Below are 26,347 nucleotides of genomic sequence, written 5' to 3' on the forward strand. Positions count from 1 at the left end.
AGTAGATAGAATATCCACACAGAATATCAATAAGGAAACAGCAGACTTGAACAACACTGTAGATCAGTGGACCTAACAGCCATATTCAGAACATTCCATGCAACAGCAGCAGATTATACATTCTTCTCAAACGTACACAAAGCATTTCCCAAGAAAGATCATATGTTAGGCCACAAAACAAGTCTTAACAAATTTAAGAACACTGAAATCATACAAACTATCTTTTCTAAGCACAATGGAATGAAACCAGAAAACAAAAGCAGAATGGATATTGGAAAATTCATGAATATTTGGATATTAAATAATACATTCTTGAACAATAAATGGGTCAAAGAAGACAAAAAAGAGAAATTAAGAAATGTTTTGAGGCAAGCAAAAACACAGCATACCAAAATTTATGAGATGAAACAAAAGCAGTTCTAAGATGGAATTTTATACTAATAAACATCTTTATTATAAAAGAATAAAGATCTCAAACATCCTAACTCATACTTCAATGAACTAAAAAGAAAGAACAAGCTAAATTCAAAGTTAGCAGAAAGAAATAATATGGATTAGAGTAGAAATAATTAAAATAGAAAATGGAAAAACAATAGGAAAAAATCAACAAAAGTAAGAGTTAATTTCTTGAAAAGATTAACAAAATTTACAAGCCTTTAGAAGACTAAGAAAAGAGAGTAGACTCAAATAAATAAAATCAGAAACAAAAGAGGAGATATTACAACTGATGCCACAGAAATAAAAAGGTCTGTAAGAGACTACTATTAACAACTGTACATCAACAAATTGGATCCTTAGAAATTAGATAAATACCCAGAAACATAAAACCTAACAAGACTGAAAGGTGAAGAAATAGAAAATGTAAAAACACTAGTAAGGAGATTGAATCAGTAATCAAAAATGCCCCAACAAAGAAAAACCTAGGAATGGATGGCTTTACTGCTGAATTCTATCAAACAGCTAAAGAAGAATTAATACTAATTCTCAAGCTTTTTAAAAAAAAATTGGAATTTCTCCCAAATTTATTTCATGAAGCCAGCATTACCCTGACGAAGACACTACAAGAAAAGAAAACTACAGCCTAATATCCCTGATGAATAAACATGCAGAAGTCCTCAACAAGATACTAGGAAACTGAATTCAACAACACATTAAAAAGATCACTCATCATGACTAGGTGAGATTTATCCCTGAGATGCAAGGATGCTTCAACATATGAAAATCTGTTAATGTGATACTCCACATTAATAGAACATAAGACAAAAATCATATGATTATCTCAAAAGAGGCAGAAAAAGTATTTGAAAAAATTCAATAACCTTTCATGCTAAACTCTCAACAAACTAAGAATAGAAGGATATTACCTTCAATGGTTTTCATATTTTAATATGAAAGACTTTTTATGAAAAGCTCACAATCAATATCATAATGGTGAAAAACTGAAAGCCTTTTCTTTAAGAACAAAACAAGTATTTCTCCTCTTGCCACTTCTATTTAACATAGTACTGGAAGTCCTATCAAAAGCCATTAGGAAAAATATATATATAAATGACATCTAAGGAAGAAATAATATTATTGCTGTTTTAGATGACATGTTCATACGTTAAAGACTCCACACCCAGCAAAACTGTTAGAATTAATAAATTAATTTAGTAAAGTTGCAGGATACAAAGTAACATACAAGAATCAGTTGCTTTTCTATACACTAACAATGAACTATCAGAAAAAGAAATTAAGAAAAGTCCCATTTATAATAGCATCAAAAATAATAAAATACTTAGGAATAAACTTAAATAAGGAGCAGAAAGACTTATACCCTGAAAACTACAAAATATTGATGAAAAACATTAAAGAAGACACAAATAAATGAAAAGATATCCCATGTTCATGAATTAGAAGACTTAATATTGCTAAAATGCCATGCTACCCAATGTGTTCTACAGATTCAATGCAATTCCTATCAAAATCCCAACGGTATTTTTTATAGAAATTGAAAAAACAATCCTAAAATTTATGTGGAACCACAAAGGACCCCAAATAACCAAAACAGTCTTTGGAAAATAGAACAAAGCTGGAGACACCACACTTCTTGATTTTAAGATATATTACAAATCTAAGCAATTATAACAGTGTGATACTGGCATAAAAATAGACACATATAGACCTATGGAACAGAATGAAGGGCCCAGAATTAAAACTGTGCACATGCAGTCAACTGATCTTTGACAAGAGTGCCAAGAATACACAATGGAGAAACGATAGTGTCTTCAGCAAATGGTGTTGGAAAAACTGGATATCTGCATGCAAAAGAATGAAATTGGACTTGTATACCATACACAGAAAGCAACTCAAAATGGAAGAAAGTCTTACATGTAAGACCTGAAGCTGTAACAACCTTAGAAGAAAACACAGGAGAAAGCTTCATGACATTGGTCTTGGCAATGATTTCTTGTATATAACACCAAAAGCACAGGCAACAAAAGGAAAAATAGACAAGTGGGACAACATCAAACTAAAAAGCTTTTGCTCAGGAAAGAAAACGATCAAGAGAGTAAAGACTGGGAAGAAATATGGGCACACTGTATGAAATATGAAACTACTTCACAGAGGTTGCCAAATCTAATAAGTGAACATGTGGATGAGATCTGCTGCATCCTTGGCTGGGGATGATATTTGTTATATCTGGTCAATGTACTAGTCAGAGTAGGTTTGTATATATGTACATATGGTGCTGAGAGTTATATTTGGAGGAATAAAAGGCCAAAGTAGAGAAGGAAAAAAGCATAGGAGAGAAATCAAACCAGAGCAATTAAACTTTTTCTATTCCCAAGAGGTAATTGCCTAATACCAGTGAATTAAATTATAAAACTATAAAGAGTGAATTACATGCACTTATTAGGACGGCTAAAACCTGAAGGAGTGACACAAAATGCTGGCAGCCACGTAGAGAAAGGGTAGCTCTCATTTATTGCCGGTGGGAATGCGAAATTGTACAGCCACTTTGGAAGACAGTGTGGCAAGTTCTCACAAAACTAAACATATGCTTATCATATGATCCAGCAATCACACTCCTTGATATTTACCCAAATGAGGTGAAAACTTATACTCACACAAAAACTTGCACGTAGAAAATTATAGCAGCTTTATTCATAATTGCCAACACTTGGAAGCAGCCAAGATGTCCTTCAGTCAGCAAAATGGATAAACTTTGCTACAACCAGACAATGAAATACTATTTAGCACTAAAAAATGAGCTATCAGGTCATGAAAAGATAGGGAGGAGCCTTAAATGCACATCACTAAGTGAAAGAAGCCAATCTGAAAAGACTAAATACAGTCTGCTTCCAGCTATAAGAGATTCTGGAAAAGGTCAGACAGTAAAATGATCAGTGATTGCCAGGGATGGGGTGGGGGAGACAGCACAGAGAACGTTTAGGGCCATGAAACTATTCTGCCTGATACTATAACAGTAGATATATGTCGCCGTACATTTGCCAAAACCCATAGAATATAAAACACCAAGAGTGAACCCTAATATAAACTATGAACTTTGGTTGACAATGAGGTGTCAGTGAAGGGTCATCAATCATAACAAATGTATGTTTCTGGCAGGGGATGTCGATGGTGGGGAGGTTGTGTCTGTGTGGGCCCAGGGGGTACAAGGGAAATCTCTGTACTCGCTACTCAGTTTTGCAGAGAATCTAAAATCTATTTATATAGGTATACATGAGTGTTACAGAATGTTGAGAATAAGATGTTAAATCATCAAATTTAAAGGAAAGAACAGCATAATCAGAAAGAGGGAACGTCTTCAGATACAGCGACATAGAGAAGAAAGAAAGGAGCAGGAATTTTCCCCCAAAGATGTTTCATAACTGATTGTTATCAATATTTACTTGCCCTTTGAGGCCAAGTGCGTCTTTGTCCCCAGCAGATTTTACGTTGCTGGATCACTGTTGCTCATTGCCTCATCTCCTTTCATGTGCTCCTGTAGTTTTCCAAGTATTCATCCTGCTTTTAGCTCGGCTTGTCTCATTTCTTTGTACTTGCATTGTCTCTATTCTCCAGCAGAAAAGAAATGGTAAGTGTAAACCCTGAACCCTGAAGATTCGGGGCATGTGGCTCCCAGGAATAAATGCTTCATTATAAAACACCTGTTGACAAGCCTCCAGTCCAAAATCAGTTATAGCTTTAGGTCTCTTAACTCACAAAACAATATAGAAAACTGACATTCCCTTGAACGACAAAAGTGTAAACATTATTTATTCTGGCAACTGCTGCTGTATTCATCTCAAAGGAAAGATAAATTTATTTAATAGGCTATTATTTTCAGAAAGCACTAAAATGCCAGCTGAACAGAGATCCTCATAGGATGCTATTCATTACAGATGTAGGGACTGACTTACTTCTCCTTTGCCTCATAAAATAAAGAAAATGAAGATTTGATATTCTACACTGCCTTAGAAAAGTTGCCAAATCCTGTTATAAGAGATGTAGATGGGGTATGCTATGAACTTGGCTAGGGATTATATTTGTGGTCTTCCTGTCAATGTGCTCCCTGCGCAGATGGTATTTGTAGAATATTCTGTGCCATGGTGCACCCTCTGTCCTTACTCACTGCCTCTCACTGCCTTGGGACAGCACGTGCAGAAGGTCAAGAGGCAAGTTGAAACAAGGTGATGGTCATCGGCACTCGTTGCTGTAGGACTTCTCTGATGCTTCAGAGGCCAGCAGAGTAACTAACCCTGTGCCAGCCAGCTAATTCTAGACTAAGGGAAGGATTAGCACAGCCGGTATAAATGTTTCTATTGAGAAGCTTTGGTCTAAAGGCCAGGGAGGAATAAGGTGTGGCTGAAGAAGTATATGAAATCAGAAGAGGAATTTTTCCAAAGGTGAAGGAAATCACAGCAAGTTGGCATGATGATGGGATGATTCAGGAGGAGGAAAATTACACAGGAGAGGGTGGAAAGTACGTTGAAGCCACATCCTTGAGAAAATGAAAGACAGTGAGGTCTAGTGCATAAGCAGAGTGGTGACCCTTAGAGGAAAATTCATCTATAGAAACAAGAAAAAAGGCAGAAAATATAATGGCCGGGTCATGGCTGGCTACATACCTTGTGGCCCAAGTGAAAAATGAAAATTCAAGGCTCTGGCCAAGGACAGAGAAGTCCATCTCCTCTTACCAGAAGCTGACGGCTCCAGCCCATGGTGAGTAAGCATAGTAGTCAGGGCTCTCTAGAGAGACAGAACCAGTAGGGTGTTTACATGTATGCGTGCACATACATAGAACCATGAAGAGATTTATTTTAAGGGACAGGCTCATATGATTATGGAGTCTGGTAAATTCAAAATCTGTAGAGTAACCCAGCTGAGAGGCTGAAGACCCATAAAGAGCCAATGTTTCCGTTCATGTCTGAGATGGTTAATTTAAAGTGTCAACTTGACTGGGCTAGGGGATGCTTAGATAGCTGGTGGAACATATTTCTGGGCGTGTCTGTGAGGTGTCTCTGGAAGAGATTAGCATTTGAATCAGTCAACTGAGTAAACAAGATCGCCTTCGCCAATGTAGGCCAGTAGCATCGCACCCGTTGAGGACTGAATAGAATAAAAAGGCAGAGGAAGGTGAATTCTCCTCTCTTCTCGAGCTGGGACCCATATCATCTCCTGCCTGCAGACGTTGGACATCAGAGCTGATTCTTGGGCCTTCAGCCCCCCGGGTCTTCAGAACTGTGCTTTGGACCACCGTCTTTCATGGGGCTCCAGCAACATGGGACTTCTCAGCCTCCATAATCATGTGAGCCGATTCCCATAATAAATCTCCTCATATATCTTCATATATCCTATTCGTTCTGTTCCTCTGGAAAACCCTGACTAATACAAAGTCCGAAGCCCTTCTGCTGGCAGAACTCCCTCTTGCTTGGAGGAAGTCAGTCTTTTGTTCTAGTCAGGACTTCAACTGACAGAAAGAGGCCCATCCACATTAAGGAAGGCAATCTACTTTACTCAAAGTCCACCCACTTAAATGTTAATCTCATCTAAAAACATCCTCACAGAAGAATTCAGAACGATGTTTGACTGCACCGTGGCCCAGCCAAGTTGACACGTAAATGAAACCATCATATGGGTGACTCCTAAGAGATCAGTCTCCCCAAGCCGTGCTCAGTCCTGGGATCAGGAATGGGATAGAGGGCTCCTGCTTGCTCACCTGCTGAAGAAGCTGCCAGACCAGCCATTGCCTCACTTTACCCCAAGATGTCACAGGTGTGAGCCCAGCCCTGACCCACACTGACCCAATGCCAGGTGTTCTTCCTGGGGTAGAGGCTGATGGTGGATTGCAGACTGCCAGCTCAACACAACTTGCAGCCCTAGCTTGAGGATGGTAGCAGTGGTGGCAGGAGGATGATAGGAGAGCAGGAGGGGTAACGAAAGACTGGGGGCAGGACTGAGAGATCAGGAACCATTTGGAGGAGGTAGAAAGGCCATGAGAGTCAGGACCCAGGTTCTGAGCCCCTGAAGTGTGCTCAATTATCCTTTTGAAGTTGACTTACAAAACACAAATTCAAAGATGAAAATTATTAAGAACTATGTCTTAAGACAGGTACCACAGAGCACGAAAGCCCCAGAGAAGGACCCTTCTGAGTGTGGGTCCCTGTGTGACTGCACCGGCCTCACACCCATGAAGGATGTTCCCGCCCAGATGGAGACAGATGAGCGGATGTCTTAGTGGAGTTTGTGGAATTCTTCTGATTACTTTTATTTTCTCAGTAAATTAAGGTTTTTGACTTAGAGGCAGAAGGGGGAAGAGATGGTGATGGTTTCAGGAGAGAGAAGAAGAAATTTCAAAATCATTTAGGGAGAGTAGAAGAGAGAGAAAATAAACCAGGAGATGTGAATGGATTGCTGGGCAGCTCCAGGGTCCTACTTGAGTTTAAGTCATGAATTTAGAGAGAGACCAAGCAGTCCTGAGGTGTGATTCTCCCCAGCAGCACTCAGATGTGTGGGTGCAGCAGGGAAGAGTTGGATTTAACTAGTGCTGGAATTTTTCCAAGAAGCATGATGAAGCAAAAAAGGGTAAGGAAGTTGAGCTTGTAGGTAAAGAAGCTGTTAGAGTGTTGGAACATAGAAATAAATAAATAGATAAAAAAATGAATAAATTAGTAAATTATTGCTTAGTAAGTTTCAAACATTTTGTGCCTGATAGATTTCTTTCATTATCTCATTTAATTTTCAAAACATTATGTGATATGATATTCACTTATTTTATCCAACAAATATTTTTTGAGCACTATTCTGTGCCAAACACTTTTCTGTAGCTATGACTTGTTCACAGAGATGAAGTGTGCACCCACGGAGCAGGAAAATGAAAATAACCATAAATGCATGAACAGGATAATTTCAGGTAGTGGACAGTGCTTTGAAGGCAATACTATTGGGTGAGAAAGTGGAGCTTGGCTGAGGTTGGAGAGGATATTCAATCAAGTAGTGAGAGAAAGTCTTTCTGAGATGAGAACTGACTGAAGCAAGGATAAGAAGGTGCACACACCACACACACATAAAGCTAATATGAGCAGAGGATCGAGAGGTAAGTCTTGCTGTACAAGAGCAGCTGTAAAACAGTTAAGCAAGTGCATTCACAACTGAGTCTCAGTACAGTCTGTGTAAATGGAGCCCCCTAGAGACAAGCAGGGCACAGCCTGCACACCAACACTAAAGGGAGAGCTCATCTGTTATAGAACCAAACTTACATCCACCTTCCCATATGCAGTATGGCCAATTTACTGACACCAGGTTGTGGTGAAGGAAAGTGCAGCATTTATTGCAGGTGCCAAGCAAGGAGTCTAGGTAGCTAGTGCTTAAAAGGTCCCAAATCCCTGAAGGTTTTCAGGGAAAGGTTTTTAACACAGGGTAAGGAGGGTCGTTGTGGGGTGCGTGATCAGCTCATGGACATTCTTCTGATTGGTTGGTGGTGAGGTAATCAGGGGTCAACATCATCAACCTTCTGGTTCCAATCAGCCTGGGGTCTACATGCTTGTGGGCAGCACGCAGTTAACTTCTTCCTCCTGGGGGTTTCAGTATCTGCAAAACAACTCAAAGGACGTTGCTCAGAATATTATCTACAGCCCTTGAGGAGGAAGTAAGAGTCCTTGACTTTGCTTAATGGCTCAACGATTATTATTTTGTTTTGCTTGACTGTTTTCCTATCTTTCTGCATTTTCTCACATCTCTGATTAAATTTACTCTTTGGAACTCAGGGAAGGCCTAGGAGGTTAAAGTTTTTCTACAGACAAGAGGCAGGCAGAGGACATTGGAGGATGGCAGGGTTTGTCCCGGGAAGGCCCCATAGGGTCCTGCTCGGTTACACATCCTCGGTTGACTTCCTTCTTCCAATTGAGAACACATGATTGGTAAACATGTCAAAATCACTACAAAATATATATAATGACCATGAAATTTCCAGCTGATTTCCAGTTCTCTAGGAATTTGAGAAAACCCTTAATCAAGTGAGATTATGATAATCGCTTCTGCTTCTATCTAGTACCTATTTTCCTTCTTTTGTTGCTGAGACCCACTGATTCTTGTGTGTGCTTTCCACATTTCTTCTCTCACACCTGTCTGTGCTTGAATGCCATTTCCTTTTAGAGAAAGCTTATTTAAGTCTCTGTAGAAAATGACTGGTTTATAATCCTCCAACGACACAAAGTTCATTTAAAGCACAGTCATTACCTATTGTATTGTTGGTGAGGCTTCCATTTTCTCCACTATGGTCTGCAAATACCTCTTGCCAGTCTTACAGGTGAGCTCTCTGCAAGCAACTCTGACTGGCTGGTTTTCTCTCATCTAGTGCTTTCTGTTCTTTGGCCAGATGCCCCAGTGTTCTCTGTTCGTTCTGTGCTGCTGCCATGAGAAGACATTTTATCCTCCCTTCCATTATGTCAAAGTTTGGCATAAGAGTAATTTTCTGATTGGGTTTGAATTGAAAAGGAATCTCTACTGGGAAAAACATAATAGTTACAATGTAATACAGTTTATATCCTAAGTTATATCTTCTCATGGATTTTTCTGGCTAACCATTGAATGGCCATTTTATCACAAAATGTAAAGCAGAATGAACTAAGAATCAAAAGGTCTGGACTCCAGTTCTATTGCTGACACTTATTAGCAAGCTACTAAACACTGTTGATTCTTATATCTTCTCTCTAAATAGGTATGGGTCCAGCTTAGAGTGTTACTCTGAACTCCAAAGAGAATGTAGGTGAAAATGATTTGTACATGAGAAAAATGCTTTATAGCCCTAAAGCATTATTGTGCAGATAATTTTTCTGTTTGCTTCCCTATACTACTTTTCTTTTAAGATTATAATTAAGATAGGTCATGAAAGGACACAAGTGCAATGATATCTCTACATGAAGATAACATTATGGGTTGTTTAAATATAACAGTGTCAGATTCCAGGAAAAAGATTTTGTCCTGGGAAACTTACTGTCTAGGAGACAGGGTTAAAGATATTCACAGTAATTGTGAACATGAATCATGAGAAATTGAACTACCTTAATGTACTAATGGCTTAAAAGCCTATTAAGTGACCAACACACACACTTGCACATGGGAAGAACATTATGGCCTTATAAAGTCCTGAGGACACATCCTTGAGAAACACAAAACTGGAAGAGGTCCTACTGTCCTTTTTTTCCCTATTTATTGGAGGTTCTCTGAACAAATTAATTCTAAAATTAAAAACTAAAATGAAAAATGGATATGCAGGAAGAGATTTAAAGGGTCATGGATATGACAAGAGCTCAAGAAAAATAAAGAAGAGTTGATTTTAGAAGTGAAATGACCCCTTTAAGTAAAATGAAACTCAGAACTTCCAACAGCTGGCACTGATTGGAGAATCAGCAGATTCTGAACCAAGGGGCACCAATTATGTCCTCTTGATTTTTGCCTTCTCTCTTTGGTTCTCTTTGATTCCACTGCCATGAATATGCTGGTTCCCAGAGCTTCCACTTAGCATACAAACACCCTTGCCATGATTCTCAGCCTAAATCTAAATCTGTGGAGATTTTGTTTAAACTGGCATCTGAGTTAAATTTGGAGTCTCAGAAGTAGCTACTCCCACCATGTTTCACATTCTTGACATCACTTGTTACAACCCAAGTACAGACTCCTAAAATCTTCCCCAACTCATCTATTATTTCTACTCTGCCTGACAAATCATTTGTTTACATCCTGAGGCTCTTCATGGAATACTTCTTTTGCTGTCTAGAAAATTTTCCTTTCCAAGAATACCAGTTGCCCTGTAATCATCTCAAGTGGGGGCTGTTCCTCCTTTTAGAGTCAATATACCAAATATACCCAAATACCAAAGAATGAATTTTTAGCCTGAGTGATATTAGAAGCCAGAGGGTTTTGGACAGAGAGGTAATATGACCTGTTGAATATTTGGGAAACACTCTGGATGTTGTAAGGGGGCAAGAGTGAAAGCACATGGAAGTTATTCCAATAATCTAATTGGTTGATAATGGTGTCTTGGACTAGAATGTTAATGACAGAGGCGATGAAAAGTGGTGAAGCACTGAATATTTTTCAAAGTAAAGCTGTCAGTATTTGGTGTGGAATTGGATGAAGATGTGAGAGGAGTCAAGTATGTCTCCAAGTTTGTGTGTGCATGTGTGTGTGCACAGGTCTATGTGAGTTCACGTTTAGCTGGGTGAAAGACAGTGTCATTTATTGAGATGGGGAGGACTGGGGTGGAGGGGGATTGTTTGGTAGGAGTGTTGGATAGAAATTCAAAGGTGTCACTTTGGATATTTAACTTTGAAATGCCAACTAGACATTCATATAAGAATGTCAAAAAGGCAGCTAAATTTTCAAGTCTGAAATTAAAGGGAGTGTTAGAGCTAAACACATAAATTCAGGACTTTTCTACTCATAGATGGTGTAAAGCCATGAGATTGGAGATTATCCAGATAGTGAATAAATACATCTAAGGGGGATTAGCAATGTAAGAACTGTACATACACATGAAGAGGGGATGTGATAAAACGACAAAGGAGACTGAGAAGGAGCTGTTGGTGAAGTAGGAAAACCAAGAGAGAATGGCATTTTGGGGACAAGAGAAAAACTTTCAAGCCGGAGGAAATAAGTAATGTTGACAGAGCTGTATGAAGATGGAATGATAGATATTTCAGGAAATATTTTCTTGGATTTGAGGAGTGTTCTGTGCAAACAACTCATTTCTTGCATTTAATTGAGAATCTTTATAGAATCCTGTCATTGAAGAAAGTCATGTTTTCCAAGCTACCAAAGACCCCATGTTAGATGAGAATCTAAGTATAAACAATAGTCAGTGACAATAGCAAAAATGATAACATATCTGGCAATAAAATAAGAAGAGGACAGGACCTGAATGAAAACAATGTAAAAGCTTTACTGAGAGATTTTATTTTGGGCAGAATAAGGGCCCTCCCCCCCAAATTGTCTCTGTCCTATTCCTGAAACCCATGAAAAAACGATCTTGCATGGCAAGAGGGACTTTACAGATTTGATTATGCCAAGGATCTTGAGAAGGGGAGATTGTTCTGGATTATCCAGGTGGGTCCAGTGCAACCATAGAACCCTTAAGAGAAGGAGCCAGAGGAGTCAGAGTCAGAGAAGGAGGTATTATGACGGGAACAGAGGTCAAAGAGAAATGGGGCCACTTTGCAAGGAATGCAGGCAGCCTCTAGAAGCTGGACAAAGGTCAGGACATGGTTTTCCCTCTAGTCTTGCAGAAGGAACACAGCCTTGCCAGTCCATTTTAGACTTACGACCTCAAGAACTGTAAAATAAATTTGTATTGCTTTAATCCACCATGTCTTTGGTAATGTGTTGCAACAACTATAGAAAAACAATACAGTATATAGATTTTAAAAGATTTGAACCAATGGGAAAAAACCAGTTATCATACATACATACATAGAGATAAATCTGTATAGCCTGGAAAGTTTCTTGAAGGACTCTTAACTGGGAAAGTAAGACATGGAATAAGCTTAGGGAAGAACATTTTACTACATCTTGTATCCTACTGTGCTATTGGAATCTCTTTTTGAAAAATTAACTATACACACATATTACTTTCTATTTTTTTTTTTTGGAAAATACACAGATCAGATGAAATTAAGCCAATTCACTTGCAGTCACTGCAGAAGGCAATTTCTCTCACCATGGCCCGATTGCCTCTGTCACTGGGATGGGCAAGAAGGCTTGAGCAAGAAATATGTGAACAGTTGGTTGGTACTGATTCTCCTAAAGATAAGCAGTCATGCCTTACACCTTGGCAGAGAAATCTACAGAACACAGAATCACAGAGAAAATAAAAGAACTAAGGTTTTCAAGCTTTTGCCAGATATTCTGCATCCCAAATAATGAGGAATCATCAAATAATAGTGTTCCTTTACATTTAGAAATGGTAATGGCTTTAAAGCAAATTTCATATGCCTACCTCTTAGTGTTTACTTTATCCTAGAAAAAAAATTGAAATTGGGGGGAAAAGAGAGAATGGTATAAAGGTTTATGAATAATAGCTCAGCGGCTATGATAGAATTGGCAGTTTGGTAGAGACCTGCCGTTATTCAGTGTGTTGTATTTGCCTGAATGATAAGTGAGTGATGTGGGAAAGAGCATAAATGTGGTTGCTTAGCAAGCAACATGCTTTGCTTAATGCATATCACTATGATGTAAATCTTTTTTGTAAATCTTCAACATATCTATTTTATTAAAAAATGACACCACTGACCATGATCAAAGCAATAACTGTGTGTACAACTAAAAATAAGAAGGTTCAATCAACAAAGCTTTCCTATTTGGAGACAATAAAATCATTTACAGAACTAATATTTGCTTATTCTGATAGACAGCTGTTTCTTGCTTTTCTCAACCATAAACTGTTCTGATTGCTGCACATTCACTATTAGGCTAAATATTGCCATCCTTTCTCAGAGGGCTACACATATATAACATATATCCACTGGAAAAAACACACAACTGAAGAGTTGTGAGTTGAGTTTTATTCCGTGTCTTACTGAGGACTATAGCGCAGGAGACAGCCTCTCAGACAGCTCTGAGGAACTGCTCCCAAGAGGCAGGGAAAGTGGCCAGTATATATATATATATATGATTTTAGCCAGGGAATACGTGCAGTCAAACACATCTCAATAAAAGTTACTGCTAGTCACAAGGAACAGGTATTTCTGTTAATGATGTTAGTGCTTTTCTGGGTATGGGAAGGTGCAAGAATCTGGGTTCATTCATTTTTTTTCCCCCAAGGTATCTTTAACTTTCTAAGAGGCTGGTTTTCTTCCAAAGCACAGAGTGCCTTATCCAGGTTTCCATCCTGGGTTTTTTTCAGGGCGCACTGTTGGTAAGTGCCTGCAATGCTAATGACTTTATCCTCGTAGAACTGGGTGGTGAGCAACATTCTTTGTTTTACAATTTCCCCCTTTGGTCACAAATCTGACAGAGGTTTGGGAGGCATTTCATGACCATTTTGTCCCATGGTGCTAGCAAGGCTCATTCCTACATCAGGGGAGGATTTCATCGATTGGCCACTCAATGTGCTATTACTAGACATGGTCATGTTAATGGTAGCGTAAAAATCTCTGGACCACCTGTCTTACTAGTTAGTTGTGGTCCAGGAAAAGATTCTCCCTTGTTGCTTCTTCCCATATCTAGAGTTAAACTATTACAACCATTTTAATCTTATACAGAACTAAATATTTCATCAACTGCTTCAAGTTGCTTAGTCATTATTTTTGTCAGAGGCTCAGTTACATATTGGGCAATGCAAGGAACAACAATCTTGCAGAATAAGGAGAATACAAGTAATACAGTTAGTAGCATTAATAAAGTCATAAGTAAGAATTTAAGCCAAGACTTCCATTAGGTGCAACCCAGTATAGTATATCCCTGGTCATTTGACCCAGTCTGTTCCATGTTAATCGCTATCTTTAAGTATAATGATATATTTCCCTTGTTCATAAGGCATCCAGTCTAATTTCCTAGTGTTATTAGACTGATTATCCTTGGTATGATTTAATTGTACCCAACATAAGGGGGCCTTTAAACTTAAATAACCATAACCTGGTATTACCCATATAAATCAATCCCATAACTGAAGGATAGTCCCTCCTAATAATCAGGAGGTTATGGTTTTTGACTGAAATTTAGATCGTTGCTCTGATTGAGCTTGAGTACTTTTAAAGAAATTTTATATTTATGGCCAAAGTCAAAGCAAATATTATTGATTGACCAAGTGAGGGACTCCCATCTAGTAATATTAATAATGACCCCCAAAGGATTGTAACTTCTTTCCTCAAGAATAAATTTCCCAAGGGCAATCCAATCCGCACCTTGGAGTGGATAAATCCACCAAAGTAAACCAAAGTACTGCACATAGGTAATCATCCATAATCCCAAAAATTGGATTGATTTTTAAACTCTGCATAGGATTGTGCCCATTATAGAAAAACATTTAACATGAAAGAGTCCAAGAAATCAAGAAAACACTATAAATAATCATAAGGGGCAAGTCCAGCATCTTAGGATAGCTGTCGACTTCTGATGTCAGATTCTTCCCACCCTGGTGTTGGTGTTATTTCTTCTCTGTTTGAATGTTGTTTTAAGGTGAACTTGAAGTCAGCAGTCCTCTCTATAAACCAGTCCAGTTCAGGGCCCCTTTTTGAGTGGGAAATATAAATCCAAGAATCAATTCCCTTCAGTTTTGCTGCCCATGAGCTAGTTAACAGTACCTGATAAGGGTCCTTCTATCTAGGTTGGAGAGAGTCCTTTAAATGATTTCTTTTCCAGTATGCATAATCTCCTGGTTTCATGTCATGGGGCATCTGATCTTCATTCAAAAATAGATTACTGTGATAAGCTTCAGAACAAGCTTAGAATGTCCTTTTAATAATTCAATTAAACCTTACAATAATGCAACATAGTAACATGGAACCATCTAGGAAGTGAGTCTCAGGCAGTAAATACAAAACCTCAAAGACCATTAGCAACACTAGAATTTAATATCCACTGGAACATATTTTTTTTTCTCTAAAATTACCCTCATTTCTACCAACTATAGCCAAATTGAGACTAATTTGCTTGCAAAATAAGTCTGGTTTCAATCAACTTGGCCTGATTATTTACATAGTGTAAATATGATCACATAGGCCCTTTCAAATTGTTTTGCTGTAACTTTTCATAAGGAATCTCAGGTTGAACTTTTAAAAGACCTCTTAAGGCCCAAAAAAGTCACACCAAGTACTTGCCATCAGATTCACCTGTAATACCTATAAATTTGGGTAAATTCTTCTCTTCTTGAGGTCCAAAATATCTTGAGGTTCCTGTACCTGCCAGGAAGTGGCCTTCTTTATTCACCTGATAATGTTACTGGGAACCCTGTAACAAGGTACCAGGATGTTTTTCCAACGAGCATTCTGGGTCCATAAAGTCCACCTTAGTTCTTTAAAGCTGTCTGTTCATATCTGAGTCTATGCATATTCTCAATATTGATATTCCAGTCAAAGCCATGGTAATGTAACCAATGTTTCCAATTATGTTTTGTATAAGGAGAACAGATTCTTTTGAATTTATGCAAATATATATATTGCCATGAAAATAAGAATACTCATGAAGAGTTTCCAAATTCTGGAGGGATCAGGTAGAGAGAAAAGGTAAATGTTTCAATTCTGCTTACAAAGGCATAATTTACCAAAATGCTGTAAGTCATTGATAGCTTAAGGGGAAATGTTTCCCTAAGTCTGGAAAACAAAGATTAAAAACCAGTAGTGTTTTAGACAAAAAGCCATAAAAAATGTCATTCACCCCTATGTAACTAATTCTTGTTGATCTTGATCTTCTGTTAACAGTTTTACAAAGCTATCAGATTTTCAATTAGAATTTTGCAATTTTTTTACCCAGCTCAGTGGTATGATCTGTAAGTTATCAGAAATCTGTACTTGTCATAAAGTCCTTTCTATGAAACTTCTTGAAGATGAAGCACATTTTATAAAAGTATCAGTAAAATAATAACTGTCTATAAATGACAAATAACTAGAAAGGTACAGCTAAAGGCCTAGTTACAATGCAATTGTCAAAGAAATTTGGTTATTTAGTGACATAAAATATTTTAAAATAATAACTAGAATTATGACTGATAACATACCAGGACATATTCAAATTTTAGAAATTTCATATAATTTTCAAAACATTTATATTAATAACATTTACCCATACAATATAACCTAATAAGGTTTATCACCACTCATTTAACAGTGCTTCACATGTAATTTAACAAACCAAATAAGCCTAATTAGTCTAGTATGTCTCTTCGAGATATTTCAGGCCCTCGGAAACATCTCAAAGTTCCCCAGAGGTCAATAGAACTTTATTTAGAATTTGATTTGAAGAAGTTCATCAAAGATATCAAAAGGGTTTAAAACACTTGGTCAAAGGATCCATAGGTCACTGTGAAGCAATACTATTCACTTAACCAAGTCACAATAAAATATTTCAAAGGAAAATGCAGAAAGTTACAACAGATTACTTAAAAGGTAAAGACACTTTACAATCTGTTATCAAAAGCAGATCAAAATTCCAAGAAAACTTTGCCCACTTAACAGAGAAAAGCAAATTCCATTTTTGCACCAGCTTACTTTTAATATTAAAATTCATTCACTCAATTAAATTCATTCCAATCTTTGCCCATCCTGAGTGTGGTGCTTCAAGGACAAAGGACGACCCTGCCTGAAAAAGTTTCAGCGTTACACCCCCTACCGGACTCTTACTTGCCCTCCCTGCCATATTGCGATAGTTACCAAATTCCTGAGCCCACCTGGGTGACGCCTACCTGGGGATGGGACCTGTCCCAAATAAGGAAAGGCATCTGCTCTGTCCCACTCCCACCCTATAGAAGGAAGGTATATGTGCCTTGACCAATCAGTAAACGAAATTTTCACCTCGGACCATTCCTTTGTTTTCTGGCTATAAAAACTGATCAATAGCACATGTTCGGGCTCGACTCTCCCAGACTATTAGGAAGTCAGCCCGCAGTTCTGGCAGGCACCCTTCCCTCTAATAAATTCTATCTTCTTTTCATTCTGCCTTATGTCTGGAAATTCTTTTCCAACTGGCGTTCGGACCACTGATCACATAAAAAACTCTTTCCTCAGGGTTTCATTTCCACAAATATTCTATAACTTCCTTTTTTACCTTCAGATTTTGTTCTATGCTTTCTCTCTGTCTCTTTTAAGCTCTCTTTAGGATAAATTTATTTTCTTTTCCCTTAACAAAATGCATTTCCATTCCTTACACCTTCTTTTTTCTTGCATAAAAGATATTTTCCTTATTAATTTTAGTAGTTTTAATTTTAATTACATATATTACTTAGAATTCTCAACTCAAAAAATCTTAATTTCTAGTGAAAACTAAGAAGTAAGCAGTTACAAACTGTCTTTTACTTTAGCATTCTGTAGCTTGGCAAACTTATAAATACTATTTATAATTCCTAAAAATGTGTGCTTTCTTATAGAAAATGTCTCATTGTGGCACCAAACATATATATTAATAGTCTTAAATATCTTTAACTTCTCTGTACAAGAAAATCTATGTTCAGTAATTAATGTTTTGGTATATTATTTTATTTGGGAATGATCTAGATAATCAATAAACTTCCATCATTTAACTTAATTTAGAAAAACTCTAAAGTTTCAAGTTAAAAAAATATGGAGAAACTATTTTTAAGTAGACATACCATAAAACATAATTATCCTAGAGTTCACCTAAAAACTCTTATTTCATTTACATTTAATTTACTTATGAAAATTTTATCATATCAAGCTACTTTTTTTTCTGACAAATTTTGTAACAGAGATAACATGAACTTATTTGACTTTTAGTAAACCTAGGTACAATGAAAGTATTATACTTAATGTTGATGACCCTAAAAACATGCCTGTACTAATTAAACTAAACTTTATCTTTAACACTGAATATTAATTTAATACTATTTCCCAGATCATGTGAACCTGAAATCATTAGGGTTATTTTCTTTTATATTTTCTGAGAATTTATATAAGTGCTTAATTTCCTTTAAGCCAATTAAATATATTTATTCATTGTAAATAATTTACAAATTAATTTTGGCAATATCATCTGAAGGTAGCACTATAGATTTACAATGTTCATACATAGACACACATATATCTAGATAGACTCAGACAGAGATTTCATAGTTTCAGTTTAAAACTTAGTCATGAATCAGGTATTACAATATAAAACTCACTGGTTTATAAATACCAGTTGGAATAAGTTAAGTTTATGCTGGAGCTTTAAAATGCTTCTTTCTCTTTTTTTTTTTTTTCTTTTCGTTAGTCTCAGGAATTGGTCTAGATAAGAGTTCTCTGACCTGGTAGAACATTTACATTTCAAAGGCATGGGCAGAGAAATGCAAACTGCTCCTAGAGAGACTTTTGTTGCCTTAGGATCAGAATTTTGAAAAGATGTTTCGTCAAGCTGGCTTTCTCTAACTGCAAGTGCAAAAACCAGTTTTGGAACGTCAAAAGATCCCCACCTTGGCCATTTCAGGGCGAGATTTCCTTAGTCCCCAGTTAAATAAGTACTTGCAAATATAAATTTGTATGTACATAAGTCCAGTAGGGGTATTAGCTGGCAGTTATTTGGTGCCTCTTCTTCTTCTGTTTCGACGGCTTTGTTTCCCATTTCAGGGTCAGTTTTTTGGCATAAAATTAATCTTGAAAACTGTGTGGTGGGCTGGTGTGCTGTTTGTGAGCTTACTTCCTCTAGGTGTCACCCTAGGGTCGTTTCAGCTCTTTCAGGTGTCTCAGTTTCTCCCTCTGTCAGTCTAAAACTGCTGTGGGTGCTGGGAGCACCGGATGGCCAATCCTTATGTGTGCATCCCCAGATGAGCAAATTTTTTAATGAATGAGTGGGTTTCCCTATGAGACTGCTGCACAGTATGAGGACTCACTTCCACTACTCCTGTAAGTTTCTCAGGTGCCTGAGGAAGTTGTAGCTGGCTGGAAGGAGTTGTATCCCTTACCTCCAGAGCTGAAAGCTCTCATATGGTATCTTCACTTTTATTCTGACAAAACCCTGTTATAATAGCCAATTCGAGGAAAGACGTCAGGTCAGCCTTCTACGTGATTACCCAGTCCAAACCTTCTCAGGGTCTTTTAACTGAGCGAAGTCTTTCCAGTGTTTTTCATCTGGGGAATCCAGGTGCCTCTTCTTAAACTAAAGTTCAAGGAAAACCTACTCCTCATAGCGAGAAGTTTAACAACCACTGACTAAAACTAAGGATCGTCAACCAAGACGGGAGATCCAAGACCAGGAGAGACTCACCCAACTTCGTCTGGATTCACCAAGGTGATGGATGGGCACAAGGGCCCTCACTGGTACCAAGGCTCTGGATCTTTGCAGAGTTCAGGCAAAAGAGAAAAGGATGCTCTTCGTGTCACTAGAACTGTCAGCTGAAGAAAATGCACAACTTAAGAGCTGTGAGTTGAGTTTCCTTTAGGGTCTTACTGAGGACTCTAGCCAGGGACACAGCCCCCCAGATAGCCCTGAGGAACTGCTCCCAAGAGGTAGGGAAGCGACCAGCCTGTATATGATTTTGCTTAGGGAATACATGCAAACACATCTCAGTAAAAGTTACTGCTAGTCAAAGGATCAGATATCTCAATTAATTATGTTAGTGCTTTTCTATGTATGGGAAAATGCAAGAATCTGGGTTCATTAATTTTTTTTCCTGAGATATTTCTAACTATCTAAAGGGCTGTTTTTTTCCAAGGCACAGAGTGCCTTATCCCTGTTTATATCCTGAATTCATTTCAGGGTGCATTGTTTGTCAGTGACTGCAGTGGCTAATGATTTAATCCTTGGAGAACCAGATGGTGAACGACATTCTTTGTTTTACACATTCTTTGCTGTTGTAGGCCCATGTTTTCCTCTGGTTACCTCACTTTGGTTCCATATCAAATTATATATGATGGTGCAAGACTTCAGTTTTATTTGAGGACATTATAAATTTATAACAGTTCATCAGCCTGTATTGTCTAATTACCATTTCTTTAAAAATTCCAAAGACTAACAATAGTTCTAATAAACAAACATAATTTTAGCATTTTACCCTTACACATTAACCTTTTATTCTGAACAGAGAAGTTTCATGATTTTTTTTTATAAAATTGGCCTAAAAGACTAGACACACTTATTTTTAAATATGGAGAATTCACTCGAATCAAAAGTACTGTGTGCTTCACTACCCTTTCACAGAATTTAAATATAAAAAATACGCTTTTTGGAAACATGATGGATTTATCACAACCAAAGAATATCTTCTTTTTTTCTTTCCTATTGACATTAATCATTTTATTTCCAAAAGTTTTCATTTAAAGATAGGAATTTTAAAAGCTGTGAAATAGCATTTAAGTGTTATTAGATAATAATAGAATTTAGGAATGCAAATTCAGAAGATAAATATTGCATAAAGATAGTGTCTGGGTCCTTAAAAGAATGCATTTTCTTCTCTTTCTACAGTGCTATTCCAAAAGGAAATCCATAATGAAATTGGTGCTATGCTCACTTGGCAGGGGTTTTTCCATAATATTCGTTTTTCTTTATGAATTTGAGTTTTCAAAATTTTTTTTAAAAAAGCCCTTAGTTCTTTTCCTGTAATCGATGTGCTGCCACCAGAAGGACTGAAACTGTGCCTTCACTATAATCCACTGACAGCACCACCATAAGAATTTTACATGCTTCCCACTCAAGAATATTAATAAGCAAAAACATAAAGCATACAACAATACCCAAATATATCATTTTTTCATAAAAGAATACTAAAATATGGAAGTTTCTAAACACACATGATTTCTAATTTAGTATTTTTCTCAATATTACCAATCTTTGCTAATATAATATTAAATTTTTCCAGGCAGAAATAAATCTTACTAATGCAGCATTCTGCAAAGGATGATATTGTCTTGTTCTGCCCACTTTAAACAAACATGATTGACTGCAACAGCCATTGACATGTGTCCCTGTCTCTCTTTTTATGAAATGAGAACCCTATGCTGTGTAGAGTATAATTCACAAGCATAATTGAATATCAAACAATACAGAGTGGGGCTGACATTGTCTAGAGTTCTCCACACTAAGCAAATGATAAAAACTCTAAGATATAATGACTTTCATTCTGGCCTACCTTTATTTTCTGTTTTGTTCTCATTTTGCCTGATTCCTAGTTTCTGGCTATAATCTGCTCTTTTGACAGTTCTCAGAGGAGATTGGGAAACTCCAATTTAAATAGAGAGCAGGTGTTACAGTGACCTAGGCACATTCAATAAGCTTTCTGGGACTGAGAGTTCTGTCCTTCAATGTGCAAAGGAGAGAAAAAAAAGTCTTGCCACAAAGCTCCAAATATGTGATCTTGAATGAAGCATAAACATTTCCTTTCTTCAATCAGAGAGACACATTGAAGCTACTTTTTTTTTTTTTTAAGAAAGAAAATGGAAAATTTTATTCAAGCCAAATTTGAGGATTTTATAAAACCCTGGAAGAGCATCTCAGAAAGCTCTGAGAACAATTCTGCCCGGTAGAAGTCAAGGCACAGGTATATGAGTTGAGACAAGAGAGCTGTACATTTAATGACGTATTGTTGACAGTTTACACAATCCAGATCTGAGCGTCATCATGGCGGTGGGTCATGTGGCCTCTTACAAGATAAAGACGGAATGTTATCTTTTAAGGAATTGCCTTGTTGATGCTAGGAGAATGCTGCTTTTTTGATTGAGCAGTTATTTCTGCTGCTGGGGGAGGTTTGCTCGATGCCTAATGCAGATACACAATGCACAGTAGTGGCGGGAGAGGAGGCCCAAGGGCAGAGGAAATTTTTTATGTTTAAATTTTTCTTGTCTTGCCATAAAATATGAATTTTATTTCACACTTGCATTTCCTTGATTACATATGATGTGGAGCATCTTTTTATGTGCTTATTTGCCATCTGTATACCTTCATTGGTGAGGTGTCTGTTAAATTCCTTGTTCTTTTTATATTTTGGATAACAGTCCTTTAGCAGATGGCATTGAAGCTACTTGACATTTATTTTAACTTTAGATCTTTGTCTTGACTTTTAGTAAAATGTTGTTTCCAATCTATATCATTTTATTAAATGCAAAATTTTGTTATGCCTCAGTCTTTTTACAAAAAAATTTAGCCATATTGATATTTATTAATGAATTCATTTATGCATTCTATCAAAAAACATTTATTTAATGTCTACTACACAAAAGTATTGTGCTAGACACTAGGGATATAGAGGATAAGGCTGACCTGGCTCCTTTTCTCATAGAGCTTTTTATTCTAATTATTTATAGACATGAAACAACCCTGCTTTGCCGGCCTCAGTGATTCTCTCTGCTAAAGACTGCCTTCAGCACTTGAGATGCCAAATCTTAACAACTAGGGGGGAAAGAAATCCTCTTTTTTCTCTTAGCATTACTCTTTGTTAAAAGGCTCCCAAAGTAGTGTTGCTTGGGTCCCCAAGTGTCATACAGATACTTCAGTACAGGCAGTCCTCTCTTTGCATGGTTCTGTTACATGCAAATTTCAGTTATCATAATTTAATTAAATAATAGTAGTTCCCCAAAAGCACAGTTCAAATATCAGTTCCCAGGGTATATTAACTTTGAGTAATTGCATAAAATACAAACTTCACTGCCAGCTCTTCAGTCCACAGATCACTATGTAAATAGCAGATGTGCATCATGATTAGCAGTTGTGATGGATCAATCACATCACTTCTTTCAAAGTCTGTTGGTGTTGGGTCACTGCACGTCTGTTATTCACTTGGTGCTCAGACAGCAAAGCATGTAGTTGTGTTGTCTCCTTGCCTCCTAGTGATAAACCTACCTGACAGTTTACAAAGTGGATAATTCAAAGAGGAAATTAGCCAATATAAGAAGAAACAGCTAATTATGGGAATGTTAACACTCCTGCTTTTTGAGGACCTCTAGGTATGTAGCCAGTGGGACTGATGAGGGTGAACTTCCCAACAAAAAAGAGGAAAATGGTTGTGAGGAAAAGTACCAGTGAAAGTGAGGCTAACAACAAAATTCACAGTAAAGAAACTCTCAGAGATACCTCATGACGTTGAAAGCACTAAGGATAAAACATTGAAGTGGGTCCATATGTAGAAAGAGGTATGAAAACTAGCAAATCACAGAAAAGTAAATGCTTACTTTGTGTCATTATACAATAAAAAGTTATAAAACAAGTAGGAGGCATCACTTTTCAAGCTACTCTGGATAAGTTTTTCCAAAGAAATGAAACATGTTCATTCTCAATGTTTCTAACGTTTCACATTTCAGTGTATCAAATATATAAATAAATAAATAATCATTAGCTTTACTATTTTCTATTTTTCTACATTTTTATAACCAATGGTTAAAAAAAATCTTTGATATTTTAACAAAAATATTTAAAGATCACAGAACAATTGTTATTTTTACCATTAATTGAAAAGAATTCTTTGCATGATTTCAGGTTGAAGTTTTTTATGGGCCTGCACTACAGAGAAGTGCAAAGCAGCACCTATCTGTATATATTACATCCCACTCTCTTCATAGGACCCATAATGCATGTGGGGATTTATCCAAGAGTGGTTTAAGTACTGACTGTCAAACTCAGAACTCCTATTCCTCTCCAATGACTAAGCACCAACAATGCTTCTCAGCCCTTCTGCAAAGATACTTTCATTGGACAATCTCACACTTTGGTAGGCATGACAAAATATGCCTGAAATGTGGAAGGACATACAGTTTAAATTATTTTTCCAGGCAGTGCCTCAGCTCCTGTATAGACATAGCAAACGATTCTGACAGGCTTATCTCGGCAGGGTCTACACATTTCCACTCATGACTAAATCCACAGTGGTGGACATTGCCCATAAGACTGTGTCCTGTGTGCCTGTTCCATGAGAAAAATGAACATAAAAGAAAAAAAATATTGAAATAAAGGTGTGTTGGAATCCCAGTGATCATTGCAGAAGTGTTCCAATAGTATTTATTTTGAGAAGAGTAGAAATATATATTTATTTTAGGACTCAGGGAAAAATGATCTTGATTTTTTTAATGTAGTATAATTAAATAGAACATATTATCTCTTAGTAAGAGATAGTCTTTTCATATTTTCTCATGACTCGAATACAAATTTGTATCACACTCTGAATATTTTTTATCTTCTCAGTCACCACTTGAAAAAAGTTTATTTCTCATTTCCCAATGCCAAACCACTGAAAAAAAGAGAAACTGTAATATCTTTTCATTTACTTTTTTGGGGGTTTACCCTTCATAAAATGGAGGAAAATCGATGTCTTTCTTTTCTCTAGCTAAAATATATTCACATAATTCAACTTTGACATTTCCAGAGATATAGCATTAGTCACTGCTTTACTGAGTCACATTTGCTTGATTTTGAATATGTATCTGGATATGCAGCCTTGAAAAAGATTACATACAAAACAATTTCCAATTGCGATTTGATAATGGAGGTCACATATTTTAAATTATGAGTTTTGTGGTTCATTGCTATAGTTTGAGAGGCTTGGAAATGAGTTGTGCCAGTTGATGGTTGTGTAAGTGGATAAACAAGGCTGGATCAGTTCGGCAGAGCACCAAATCACCAGGCAAAGGATAACAAAAACACCTTCAACCATCCAGCTCCTATTTAGCAGCTAGAAAGAGCATAAGACCTCAGGGTCACTCTCATTTAATATGGGCTAAGTCTTTTTTATAGCAAATATTCTTTACCTTTCATCATAGGTAATAAAACATGAATCCAAATATATGAGCTGTCCTTTAGATCATCTTTTTAATGCTAATCCTCTTCCAGAACTGAAGAGTAAAAAGTATTTTGGATTAAACTGTTAAACAGCAGCTGAAGCACATCAGCTGAAAACAATCTGTTGAAAATTCGGAGGCAATATGCAGATTAAATAAGTTTGCTACTTTTAACCAAAATTAAGGCAAATTAAAATAAAAATCTTTGTTTAGCCAAATTCATAAAATTCTGCAACTCCCTTTATCAACAACAGTATATAACTTAAATCAGAGGAAGGACTTTGGGACTAGGGAACAAGGAGAAGATGCAAAATCTAGTCTCACTTTTGCCACTAATTAGAATTCTTGAAAATGAAACCAAGTCCCCCCCAAACCAAGTTCCCCTGCCAAGTTTATAGTTAACCTCTTTATTCAAAACTTTATTCCCTTTCTTGTCCCCTCTCACCTCAGTCCTGTGCTAACTGACCACTAAGCAACCAGAGTCAGATGACAGCAACTGCTATTGTCCATAACATCATTAATGTACTAAAATTGCTGCTGGAGATATCACCATTAATGTTCAAACTCAGGCTGTTTCTCCAGGACAAGATGAACACAGGTCTCTGGGTCATGGACCAACAGACCAGAGACTCATAAAACGTAGGCATCCTGATTCCTGAAACTGCAATTAAGAAATGTCACAGACATGTCACAAGATGATGATTAATTCCAGCTTCTTCATTCTTCCCCTTTAAAACACCCTCAACTCAGAGACTAAGTGGGAGTGGATCTGAGGCTTGTCTCCCACTCCCTTGCTTGGTGTCCTCCAATGAACCCTTACTTTGCTGAAAAATCCAACTGCCAGCATTTGGCTTTCTGAGCTGCAGGCACACGAGGCCTTGTACTCAGTTACAAAAGGAAAAAAGAAAAAGGAATTATCTTTCAGTGAGGATTTACTCCGAGTCAGGAAGTCAGACCTTTGGTTCATGCATCTCATTTAGTTCTCTCAATAATCCTGTGAGAAGGGAATCTTTATTTTCATGTTACAATGATCAAGCAAAAATGCAGGACCTCCCATAGCAAGCAGGCAGCTAGTAAGGGGCAAACCCAAAATTAAAACTCAGATTCGTTACACTGTAAACTCTGTACCCTTCCCAATAGGCTAAATCTCATTTCCTCTCAAATAATCTAAAATACAATGGATTCCTTTTTGCCATCAAATCGGTTTCAAATATAAATCAAATTTGAAATTTCTTTTGGCTTTGAGAGCTCCCAAATCCCACTCATGCTCTTCCCACCACATTATGCTGTCACCAATATTTTATAATCTTAGTTATGTTTAAATCATTGCATTTCGTATTTTAATTTTTACCCTAAGTAAAAAAGGGCATCAATATTTGCCTCTGAGTAGTTAAAAACGTCAGTTGAAATAATGAGCATAAAAGTGTTTCAAAGATGTAAAGGTAGTAGACTAACCG

This window comes from Balaenoptera acutorostrata, chromosome 5 (assembly GCF_949987535.1).
Source record: "Balaenoptera acutorostrata chromosome 5, mBalAcu1.1, whole genome shotgun sequence".
NCBI lineage: Eukaryota > Metazoa > Chordata > Mammalia > Artiodactyla > Balaenopteridae > Balaenoptera > Balaenoptera acutorostrata.